This window comes from Equus przewalskii, chromosome 25 (assembly GCF_037783145.1).
Source record: "Equus przewalskii isolate Varuska chromosome 25, EquPr2, whole genome shotgun sequence".
NCBI classification, from domain to species: domain Eukaryota; kingdom Metazoa; phylum Chordata; class Mammalia; order Perissodactyla; family Equidae; genus Equus; species Equus przewalskii.
The window spans coordinates 41859324-41871826 of record NC_091855.1 but is presented as its reverse complement, the minus strand read 5'-3'; the positions used below and the strand labels follow the sequence as shown (position 1 = coordinate 41871826).

Below are 12503 nucleotides of genomic sequence, written 5' to 3'. Positions count from 1 at the left end.
TCATCTTAATTAAATAGGCAAAAGATCTGAACTGACTCCGCAAAAGAAGATATTCAAATGACTGACAAACGCATGAAAAGATGCTCAACATCATTAGTCATCAGAGAAATGAAATTAAAGCCACAAGCAGTTAGCACTACACACCCACTACATGGCTAACGTGGGAAAGATGGACAGTACCAAGTGCGGGTGAGAACGTGGAGCAACGGAAACTCCCACACTGCTAATGGGAATCGGAAATAGTTTGGCAATTTATTGTAAATTTAAACATACACATACCATACCACTTAGCAATTACATGCCCAGTTATGTACCCAAGAGAATTAAAAATATATGTCTATATGAAGATTTCTTCCTGAATACTCACAGCAACTTCATTTATAATAGCCAAAAACTGGGGACAACTCAGAATGTCCATCAACAGGTAAATGGATAAACAGTGATATATCCATAGGATGGAATACCACTTAGCAATAAAAAGGCATACTGATGCAGACGACAATAGGATGAACCCAAAAAACATTATGTATGCTAACCGAAAGAAATCAGATGCAAAAGACGACCTATTGTATGTTTCGTATAAAAGCCCAGAAAAATGCCAACCGCTCCTTAGTGACAGAAAGTGGAGCAGTGGTTGCCCAGGGGCTGAAGGAGAGGCAGGTGGGAACTTCTGGGTGATGCCAATGTTCTGTATCTTGACTGTGGGGGTGGCTCCACAGACGTACACATCTGTTAAAACGAATCGAAGTGTGCGCTCTAACGAGTGGCAGTTAGTTGTATGTAAGTTATACCTCAACAAAGTTGATTTAAAAAAAAAAAAAGACTCAGAGCCTACTTAAAGAGGCTCACTCACCAAATATAGGGCAATTTGAGTGTTAGAATAACAGCCACAAATGATCAAAACATATTAAATATGTTATAAATCCATGAGTTCATAATGACTAAAAAAAAAGCAGGAAAAAAAACCCTAATTAGGTACTTTTGGAGAATGCTAGGGAAACAAGTCATTATTCTGAAAGCTTGTAAATAAAGGAATGGACTCGAGCCTTTCTCCTGCCTTTCTGGTCCTCAGGGCAACTAAGTTTAAAAGCAAAGCTCTCTCTGTAGAAGTAGTGCAGTATCTTGCAACCTCTAACGAACTCAGATCCAGGCAAAGATCAGTAGCAACTACCGAGACCATTAGGTGCAAAGCTGACAGGGACTTCCTAACAGAGGCACCAGGCTGGAGCACCTGAACCCCATCAATCACAACATCACTGAAAGGGCTCAACCAGACGAAGTATGCACCACTGCTCATGAACTGTTCTTGCCAAAAAAAAACTGAGCCTGAATCTGATCAAACATTCTTGAAAAAAAGAAAAGAATAAAATCCCCTCACACCTCTATCTAGATCCTGCTACTTAAAAGAAAAAGAAAAAAAAAAAAGCCCTGGACCAGCAACGTGGGTATCGCCTGGGAGTTTATTAGAAATGGACCTCCTCCAGCCCCACTCCAGCCGCCCTGAGTCAGAATTAGAATCAGAGTAACAAGCTCCCCAGGTGGTCTGTTTGCGCCTCACAGCATGAGAGGCTCCACTCTCGCTGTAACTACCAGTTTACAAGACGTACAGGGAACAGAGGAATGCGCTAAATGACACCACACGGGATGCAATCAGGAAAACAAAGGGCCAACAACCGACTTACGCTCCAGGAAGTCCGTCACAAGGAAAACAAAGGAGAGAAATCTATAGATTAAACAAGACTTAAGAGGCTTATCGACCAAATGTCTGGATCCTGATTTGAACAAGGCGACTGTCTAAAAATGTTTAAAATTATGAGGCGACCAGGGAAGTTTGAGTATGGATTGGATATTTGATGATATTAAGGAATTACTGCTATGTTGTTAGAGCTGACAATGGTATTATAATAATTTCTTAAAGTCCTTATCTTTCAAAGAAACAAAAGTATGTACAAGTGAAACAATAGTGTGTTTCTGGGATTTGCTTCAAAATAATCGTGCAGTGGAGGCAGGAGGGAGGAGACTGCTGGGAAAATGTGTAAGATTATAGATAAAAGAGGCCTGGCCATATGTTTACAGTTGTTGAAACAGGGTGCTGGCTGCAAGGAGCTTCACCAGAGAGTCTCTCTACTTTGGTATATATTTAAATTTCTCGATAATAAAAAGTTTCTTTAAAGTGCACTGTGGGGAGAAATGAGCTCCATAAATGTTAATTCTTCTTATCATCGGCTGGGCCTGAAATAATAAGCCAAGTGGGGACTGGCTGAAATCAAGCAGCAGGCACAGAACAGACATAATTACAGCAGGATTGCAGCTAGAGCATCACGCATCTGTCCATTCTGTGCCTAGTCCCACGCTGCCGACGGGACCCCAGTGGTCTTCAGAGGCCGGGGCCGAGTCGCTGAGGGAGGAGGCGATGCTGTGTTGCGTAATGAGACTTCAGAGCTTGGCAATTCTCCTACCTAGGTGCCAGTGGTTTCTATAGAAACCACCAGAGAATGATATTTCAGAGAGCACAAAGCATCTCTACTGGCCTCCACCGGCTTTGTTCACACTTACCCATCAGCATCTGAGATCCAGCCTATCAAAGCAGGCCTCGTGGCTCACTTTTAAAATAGGTACAGCTCATTATGAAGCACCTGCTCTCAAATGTTTCCAAGGAAACAGAGGCCCCAAGACGCCCCTCTCTAAATTCATTAGCATTTAACACTCCTTAATGAGGCTTAAAGATGGCGCGGTTTAATAGCCATATGCTGGGGGAGGACACCTTCCCCTTTTACATTTAGGTGTAACCGATGAGCTGGCTCAGGCTCCCAGAGGACCAGCCTCGGCTCCATTACAGGCACTCTCGGGAGCGCGGGGTGTCTGCGTGCCTGGGGAGGGCTCCTGGTCTCCAAAGCCTCCCGCGGGGTGTTCAGCTCTGGACCACACCCTAAAAACAACCAGGGTGGAGGCCCTGCACTAACAGTCAGGCTAACCTCTACACACACACATGTGCACACACTCACACAGACCCCTCGCCATTCCCTCCCATCGTGCCTTCCGTGCATTCCTAATGCTTACGATGCCGACCCCGACTTGCTGCCTAGAAAACCCCTATGCATCCTTTAAAACCCTCTGCCAACCAAGCCTCCCCAAAGCACCAAGCAGACTCATCAGCTCCGTCCTCTGTGGGCCGTTCGGCACCCCTCCAGGGCGCTCCCATCACACTACCTCTCCCTGTCCAACAATGTGTGTCTCCTCCCCTCCACCGGGAGCTCAGGGCTCGGGGCCACGTGCCACCAGGCAGGGACTCAGTAAGTCTCTGTGGGATCCCTGAGCACTACATCTAAAGCGAGCAGCTCCAGGACATGGGTGGGAGTCAGCAGATGGGGAGCTGACCCAGGGGCAGGAGCGGACCACTCACAGCACGAGGCACCCCCGAGCCTTCCCCAGCTGGACACTGCGGGAGGGAGCAGGTTCTGCTCCATACAGACCACATCACAGAGTTCAGCCCCTTCCTGAGAGATGGGGAAACTGAGGCCCAGAGAACAGGGCACCAAATGTGGGAAACTCACAAGGGCCCCTTGGGCCTTTTCCCCAGGCAGGGGGGAGTGGAGGGGAGGTCTGTGGAACTGTCCCTCAGACAACTGGGAGAGGCGGACGGCGAAGGCCAGTGCAGCAATAGGGTCTCGCCCTGCACTGCCCCGAATCACGCAGGGTCACGCCTGAGGTGCTTCCCTGGGTCCAAGCAGAAGCAGGATACGTACCCCCAGGACAGCCTTCCTAGGTGTGATCCCCACAACGTAGCCCAAAAGCTGGCCGAGGGTGGGAGGAGGCAGGTCATGGGCCTTGGGCCTGGGGGGCTGGGGGGCGGCATGGAGGGGACACCTGGAGAGAAGCAGCCACTGTGTCTTCCTCTCCAGGAGCCCCCAGGGACCCAGGAAACCCTCTCCCGGACCCCACCAGCCAGCGCAGACAAGTCCTGCGTTGCCACCTTCCTCTGTCTCTGAGGGTATTTACCAGCTGGTTTTCTGGGAATCACAGAACCCTGGATGATTCCGAGGGCGCCCAGGACTGGGGTTCCCACAGTGGCCTCCCTGGGGTCCCACATTGGTTCTTCCCCCACATTCTGAGCATCCATACTTACTAAGCAATAATTAATTCATCTCTATCTTTTAAAGATTAATCAAAGACACGGGGGATGTATGTCCGAGCCTCTGATCAGCCTCAGAGGACCTGTGTTATGGCACTGGGCTGGAACAACTTCAGCTCAGCAGACACTTGACATTTCAGTCAGGTGCGTGGCCTGGCTGGGGGAAGGCACCAGCTCCGCTCAGCTTGGAGCAAAACTGAAGACAGCTCATGACCACCAACACCACAAGCTTGTGGAGGGCATGACCCTGCAGTGACCGTCATCTGAGAACACCGAGAGGGGCAGCACGAACTGAACACCTACTGTGTGCCATGCACCCTGCTGGTGCTTTCCGTGCGACCTCACTCAGTCCTCAGACCACCTTGGGGGTCGGGATTACCAGCCCCACTGTGCAGACGAGGTCACCCAGGCTCAGAGAGGTGAAGTGGCCTGCCCATAGTCAGACAGCTGGGTGGAGGCAGAGCCAGTATGACAGCCAATCCTCGGCCAGCAGGCCTCCCAGCCAGACACAGAGAGTAGCTGCTCAGTTAGCGCCTGCCGAATCCGAAACAAATCTAAACATACCCACAGAGAACCGTCGAGGTGAGACTGCGACATTTTAAATTAGGGATACAGCAAGCAAGGGAAAGGCAGAAGAGCAGAAAGAGACAGTTACACACGTATCCACATTGCTGACCCTCTCAAGTGAAAACTCGGTTTCCCTCACGTTACAGTGGAGCCACAAACGAAAGTCGGCTTCTAACAGGGGAGCCAGCCCCCAGGGCAGCCCAGCTCCGCGGAGTCCGGGCCCCAGAGCTGCACAGGCGTGCCAGCACCTCTTCCCTGCTCCCCGACCCTCAAAAGCCACAAGGGGCAGCGCACAGAGGCTCAGGCCGACTCTGGACAAGGGAGACGGAGGGTGGGCCTGTGGGGACCCAAACGCCAGGGGCCCTGCCCGACCCCAGCGACTCTAACTAGTGTGCTCTGCGGAGGAGTCTATGTCTCTGATGAGGCACAAAGACCAACAAAGGCCACTTGACAGTGCACTGGCCTTGGGCTGGACCGTGGGGAATGCCCCATGCCCAGCACGCCTCCATCTGACCATCACCCCTGCACCAACCTTCCACCCTCCAAAGCCAGGGCAGATCTCAGCCGCTCAGGCCCCTGGAAGAAGGAGTAGAAGAGATGAGCCGGCCTGTCTTGCAGGCACCAGCCCCTGGGCAGAAGAGGAGGATGAAAGGAGGGGCAGGGCCTCCTCCCGAGCCCAAACAGGCCGGGGTCCACAGAGAACCTCTGCAGGGCAGAGGGGAGGGTGAGTGAGCCCCCACTCCTGGGCCCTCCAGTGTCCACCACACTCCAGGAGCACAGCCAGACACCAGCAGGAGCTGACCCATCTGATCAGGAGGCTCGGTGAACAGAGAGGAGGTGGCCGGTGAGGGGGAAGCAGAGGGCCAGGTTGCAGGATCCTCTGATGGCACCAGGCAGGCCGCAGCCCCAGCGCCGCAGCTCCTGGGCCAGCCCAGGCAGCCCCTGGGAGACCCAGAGCCAGAGCCCGGAGCCTGCCACTGGGGGCCTGGGTGGGCCACCTGTCTTCGGCTGTCACCTGGGATAAGCGTCCTGGCGGCCTGCCTTGTGTGGTTGACAGGCCACAAGCTCTGCTCCACCACTACTGAGAAGGTCCCAACAGCTGGCACACAAATGGAAACGCTTAGAGGAGATGGATGAGAGAGCCCTGCGTTGACAGAACTATGCTGAGACTTAAAAGGGGCACCTTTTCTGAGAAGCCCCTTCTGGTCCTGCCCTCGGAATCACCCACTGCCCCTGGAGGGACCCCACTTCCCAATGCTTGTACCCGGCTGAGAGCTTAGGCCCCTCCCCTGGTATCTCAAGGACACCTCCGTCTCCCCACCAACTGTCGATTTCCAATCCTCATAGCCCACACAATTGCAAATCCGGAGTCCCATCTCCATCAGGCATGCCACACTTGCCGGCCGCCGTCTGAGGACTGAGGCACTGGGCTGGCCGACCTCAAGGACTGAAAGAGGGTAAAGGGACTTCACACCCCGAGACCTAGTCCACGGCCAAGACAGGAGCCCTGGAAGGAAGCAGCCCCCTGGCCCAGCTGCCCTGGCCCCCAGCCCCACTTCCTTCCGTCTTGAGAGGAGGCAGCCCCCTCTCTAGCCCCACCCTGCTCTCACAGCCGCCCCTCTCTCCTCACCCCAGCCCGTCTCCCTGCACGGGGTCTTTCCCAGGATACAGGTGAGCACGCATAAGCCTCACCTAGGCTAAGGACAAGCCAGCCAACGCCTAACGCCATTCTTCAGGGTGAACTGGCAACTCCTTCTGGAAGGAAAGGGCAGTGGGGTCCAGAAGCTGAAACCATGCACACCCTTGGATCAGTTCTGCCTCTGGGAATTTATGCACAGAGATGTTAGCCTCAGTGCTGTTAATGCAGGAAACACTGGAAATATGATAAATTTCCAATAATAGAGGACTGGTTAAACACATTAGGGCATATTGGGTAATTATTAAAAATTATATCATCTAAAACCTTTTAACAATTTGGGAAACGCTAATGATATAATATTAAGTTGGGGGAAATTATATAAAAATGTAAACATATGCATAAAACAACTGGAAGGAAGGCTACCCACTGCCAGTGGCAGTTACGGCTGGGGTGGAATTGAGGGGGTTATCTTCCTGGTGACAGTTCTCCATTTTCCACGTAGCCCACAAAGAGCACATCTCACTTTCGTAATCAGAGACCGTCTGGAGGACAAGCCCCCGCGCCCCCCGCAGCCCTCGGCCCGGTGCTCCTCAGGCCTCTGGCTGCTCCTTTGCAAACTCGTCTTCCTCCCCCTTCCCTGGAAAGTGATTCACCCACTTCTTTACTCTGAAGTGTAATCCGCACTCACTGCCGACAGGTCAGACCGTCTGGGAAGGTGGGAAGTCCTCCTGCTCCGCTGCCACCCCCACCCCAGTCCCGGGAGGCAGGTCAGACCGTCTGGGAAGGTGGGAAGTCCTCCTGCTCCCCTGCCACCCCCACCCCAGTCCCGGGAGGCAGCGGCTCAGGGAGGCCGTGGGACAGGCTGGGGGCTGGAAGCCAGGCTGAGGAGGTCGGCCAGGCTGGCCCATGCAGTTCGGACCTGCTCCTGGGCAGTCCAAGGTGGGGAAGAGCTCTGAGCCGGGGGAATGTGTTCTGATTTGCATCTCCCAAAGATGGTGCTGGCTGCAGTGTGGACGACCGACGCGGGAACAGTTGGGCAGCACTAACATCCCGGGAGCGGGGATGAGGAGCAGGCCTGGGAGACACTGTGGGCATGGAGGGGTAGTGGACTTCATCAGGTTGGGTAGCAGACAGAAGGGGAAGTGTCCAGACACGGCCACCACTGGCCCAGGTGGCACCCAGGTTCATATTAGGAAAAGACACTCCTTCAGGTGGAGACCACGCCACGCCAGGGGCACGGCTTGGCCAGCGGAGCATGGGCTGGATTCCAGTCCCCAAGCACCCTTTGGCCAGGAGCCAGTGTGTAGTGGACAACCTGTGCAACCTCACGTGTCGGCCCAGGAGAGGAAAGCACAGGGTATTGGGTGGTGAAGGGAGGCCAGCCCTAAAGCTGCCATGGAGGTTCTGGGCTGTCCAGCAACTAGATGGATGGCGGTGCCAACAGCTGGGCACGAGGCGTTTGCTGTAGCTTCTGTGAATCCTGCAAAATAGGAGGCGGCCCTGCACATGGCAGGTGCTCAGTAAATGATCAACGAATAAATGAATGAGGCGAGACAGAGAACCAGACCTTTTAAAAAAAAATTTTAAGTGAAAGACTATAATTAAAAACTGAGAAATATGCCTGACGTGAAAAGGGCATGCAGAGGGCGAGCAGAGACGCCCACCCTTCATTTCCTCTCCGAGTCCAGCATGACGAGTGGACCGCTCAGCACAGCCTAATTACAGGATGCACCACGAGGTCTCCTCTCAGCGCATCCCAGCACCGTTCTCAGCTTTCAGGCCAGATCTGCTAACAAGCGCCAGGCAGTCTTCCCTCAGGGCAGTTAGGAAAGGCTGAGGCAGCCCTCTAACAGGGGACACGGAACACCCACGTGCGTAAAATGCACAGCCGTTAACACTGCCCCATAACTGAGGATCCACTTCTTGGGGCCAGACTTTGGGTTGCACAAACTTTCCTAAAGTCATAAAATCTTTACAGAGTTTTGCTGCAGATTCACGGAGATTGGTACAGTCATTTATTCAGGAAACACTGACCAAGCCACTGACCCTGTGCCAGTAACATGAGGTCTGGGGATACGATGCTGGGTTGACAAAACCACCGTGTCCCCCAGCCCTCATGCAGCTCACATTCTAGTAGGGGGACGATGCTCTCCAGGCAGCTACAACCCAGACTGAGAGAGGGGGGGCACCCAATCCAGTGGGCTCGGGGAGAAGCTCCCAGAGAGGAGACCTCAGTGGAGACCAGAAGGACAGGTGGCACCTACCAGGAGAAGAGGGGAAATTCAAGGTCAAGAGAAAAGTGTGCTCACAATCCACCTGGGGCAAGTTGGAGGAAGCCCAGTACAGCCTCTAGACCCACTGACTGCAACTAAAACTCTGGATGAATACAGAAAGCAACTCCCTGAGGACTCGCAGACAAAAGACAAGCAGACTGGGGAGAGGGGGAAACTCGGAGAAGGGACCAGCTCAGAGGGGAGCTGCGATTTTCTTTTTTTCCTATTTTCTCTAAGAGCTTTGACCTGAGAGCAGGTCCCCAGCAGAGCTGTGGTGGCAGCTTCAAAATACACAAAGCAAAAAATGGTAGAACTGAAAAGAGAAACACACAGAGCCACAGTTACAGTGGGAGACATCAACACTCCTCTCTCAATAATTGAAACAACAAGTAGACAAAAAATCAGCAAGGATATGAAAGAACCAACTGAACAACACCATCAACCAACTCGACCAAACTGTTGCTTATGGAACAGTCCACCCAACAACAGCAAAAGACACGCTCTTCCCAAGAGCACGTGGACATTCAACGAAACAGACCATACTCGGCGCCACAGAACCAACCTTAACAAATTTAAAAGGACTGAAATCATATAAAGTCTGTTTTCTGCCCATAACAGAAGTAAACTAGAAATTAGTAACAGAAAGATATCTGGAAAAGCCCTACATATTAAGAAACTAAACGACACATTTCTAAATAACACACAGATCAAAGAATTAAACATAAAATTAGAAAATTTTTTGAATTGAATGAAGATTTAAATACAGCATATGAAAATTTGTGGGATGCATGCTTAGAGGAAATGTATAGCATTAAAATACTTCTATTAGCCAAACAGAGAAAGACGGACTCTGTATGACTCCACTCATAGGTGGTAGTTAACATATGGACAAAGAGAACTGATCGGTGGTTGCCAGGGGAAAGGGGAGTGGGGGGAGGGCACTAAGGGTGAAGTGGTGCACCTACAACATGACTAATAATGATTTACAACTGTAATTTCACAAGGATGTTAACTTTCATATCCTTAATAAAAATAAAAAAATTAAAAAAAAATACTTCTACTAAAAAAGACTTCAAATCAATGATCTAACTGCCACCTTAAGAAATCAGAAAAAGAAGAGGAAACTGAACCCAAAACAAGATCAAAAGAAAATAAAAATAAGAGCAAAAATTAATGAAGTTGAAAATAGAAAAACAATGGAGAAAATCAATGTTTCATTGAAACGATCAAAAAGATTGATAAATCTCTAACCACACTGACTAAGAAGAAAGAAGACACAAATATCAATATTAGGAAGGAAAGAGGAGACAGAAGCTAAAGACATCAAAAGGATAATAAGTGAGTGTCATGAGCAGCTTGGTGCACGTGAATTTGAGAACCTGGATGAAATCAACCAGTTCTTTGAGGGGCACAAACCACAGCTCATTCATGAGGAAAGAAACAGTCTGAATTGTCCTATATCAAAACTTAAGGAGACCACAATGAGATACCAGCTTGCACCCACTGGGATGGGGACAAGCATAAACATAGATAAGTACTGGTGAGGACATGGAGAAATTGGAACCTTCATACGCTACTGGTCGGAATGTAAAATGGTGCAACTGCTTTGAAAAACAGTCTGGTAGTTCCTCAAAACGTCACCCACAGAGCTACCAAGTGACTCGGCAATTTCACTCCTACCAGAGCCCAAGAGAGATGAAAACAGGTCCACACAAAAACGTGTAAACAAATGTTTATAGCAGCATTATTCATACAGCCAAAAAATGGAACCAACCCAAATGTCCATCAACTGGGGAGTGGATAAACAAGATGTGGTCTGTCTGTCCAGTGGGATACTACGGGGCTATACAAGGAACCAAGTGCCGACTCGTGCTACATCAGGGACAAGCCTTGAAAACTTATGCTGAGTGAGGGAAGCCAGGCACAAAACACCACACCTTGTATGATTCCGTCCATATGAAATGTCCAGAATAGGAAAATCTATAGAGACAAAAAGTAGATTAGTGGGTGCTAGGGGCTGGGAGGCAGGGGGTGGGCAGGGGAGTTGGGGGTGACGGCTGGAGAGCACGGGTTTCTTCCTGAGGTGAGGGAAATGTTCTAAATTGACTGTGAGGATGGTTGCCTCACTCTGTAAATATACTAAAAACCAATGAAATGTATACTTTAAATGAGTACACTGCATGGAAATGTGAATTACATCTCAATAAAGTATATTAAGACAAAAAATAACTAGGGCATCAAAGCCATGATTTTTTGGATCCTATTAGTTATGGCAAACTAAAGTAAGTTTTCAAGTAAAAAAATAAATTTTGAATCAATTTCAATAAAAATATTAAATTTTAAAAAATCTCAAGGAGAGGTGTTCAGTGTAACACAACCTATTTCAGTGGCAAAATGTATTATAAAGGACTCATAAATTAGCATTATATAAATATTGTGTTTATATAATCATGACAGGGCCAGAGTCTGCTTTATGTTTTCTTTTTTTTTTTTTTTTTTCTTTTTAAAGATTTTATTCTTTTCCTTTTTCTCCCCAAAGCCCCCCAGTACATAGTTGTGTATTCTTCGGTGTGGGTTCTTCTAGTTGTGGCATGTGGGACGCTGCCTCAGCGTGGTCTGATGAGCAGTGCCATGTCCGCGCCCCGGACTCGAACCAACGAAACACTGGGCCGCCTGCAGCGGAGCGCGCGAACTTAACCACTCAGCCACGGGGCCAGCCCCTGCTTTATGTTTTCTGACATACCCTACTGCATTTTTAAGAGCAGAAGTTGTGAAACAGGGTGTTAACGAAAGTCCAGGGACATTGCCCTCTTGAGCGCCATGGGTCTTGGTTGTCCCCGCCGAGCTCCAGCTGGCCACTCACACACCAGGTTTTAAAGGGGAGTCTGCTTGCCAGCCCCAAGAAGGCGCTGCAGGGTGAAATGACAGAGAAGGCTGGGCAGGTGGCAGGTCTCTGAGATTCTGGATTCTGGGAACCACCTCCCCAGCTCTGCCTGAGATTTTGGACGACCCACGAGACACACAGGGACTCCCCAGCCACCTGTGAAGCAGCCAGTGAAGCCAAAGGATCCACCAGATATGGAAGAAATGTGCATTCTCACAGGGGCTCCCACAGTCCCCCCTGACAGACTGAGCTCATAGAAGGTGAGGACTGTCCAACTGGATTTTGTCGCCCAAGCCCTGGGACAATGCCCGGTGTCTGGTGGGGCTCAGGAAATTTCTGTGACATCACTAAAAGGAAACGTGTCCTCTTCCTGAGGTCAAGAGAGGGAGAATTTAGAAGAAGACCTGGGCTCAGAGCCAAGCCCCACAGTGACTGCCCGCCCCGCACTGAGAGCTGGACTTTTCAGAAGTGGTTTCCTTGCCTACACCATGGGGTGCTGGGGTTACGATTTCAGGCCTGAGGCCAGAGGGCCCACCACCATCCTGTTCACAGTCGGGTCCCTGAGACCAGGCACCGAGCTGTGCGTGGCAGGGCTGCCCCACACAGGCCTCCCCAGGAACAAAACACACAGCCCTCACTGACGGAGCTTTATTTACACTCAAGACTAAAGCTTCATTAGCCATGAACAAGAGGACCTGTACGGGTGTGGAGGTCAAGCCACCTTGTTCAAAGTCATACCCCACTAGTATGAGTTGCTAGAACCTTCCTGAGCCTCAGGGGCCCTGCCAGTGGAACAGGTGAGAGTAGTGCCTGGTAGGCCCCCCAGGGTTGCTGTGCGGTAGATGAGCTATGACACGGAGCGTGCTCAGGACAGAGCCCAGCCCATGGTGAGCGCCCTGCACGCCCCACCTCGAATCAGTACTGACTGTTGGCAAGGCCTTGAGAACACCCCAGCCCCACCGCTGCTCGACAGACGGGGGCAGTGGGAGCCCAGAAAAGACGGGAAGC

General features: G+C 50.7%; 1 protein-coding gene across 3 annotated transcripts in view; it reads right to left on the bottom strand.

Annotated features, from left to right (window-relative positions):
• The window catches only part of WDR25 (WD repeat domain 25), a 137229-nt gene that overhangs the window by 21796 nt on the left and 102930 nt on the right, over positions 1 to 12503 (bottom strand). The window lies entirely within an intron of this gene.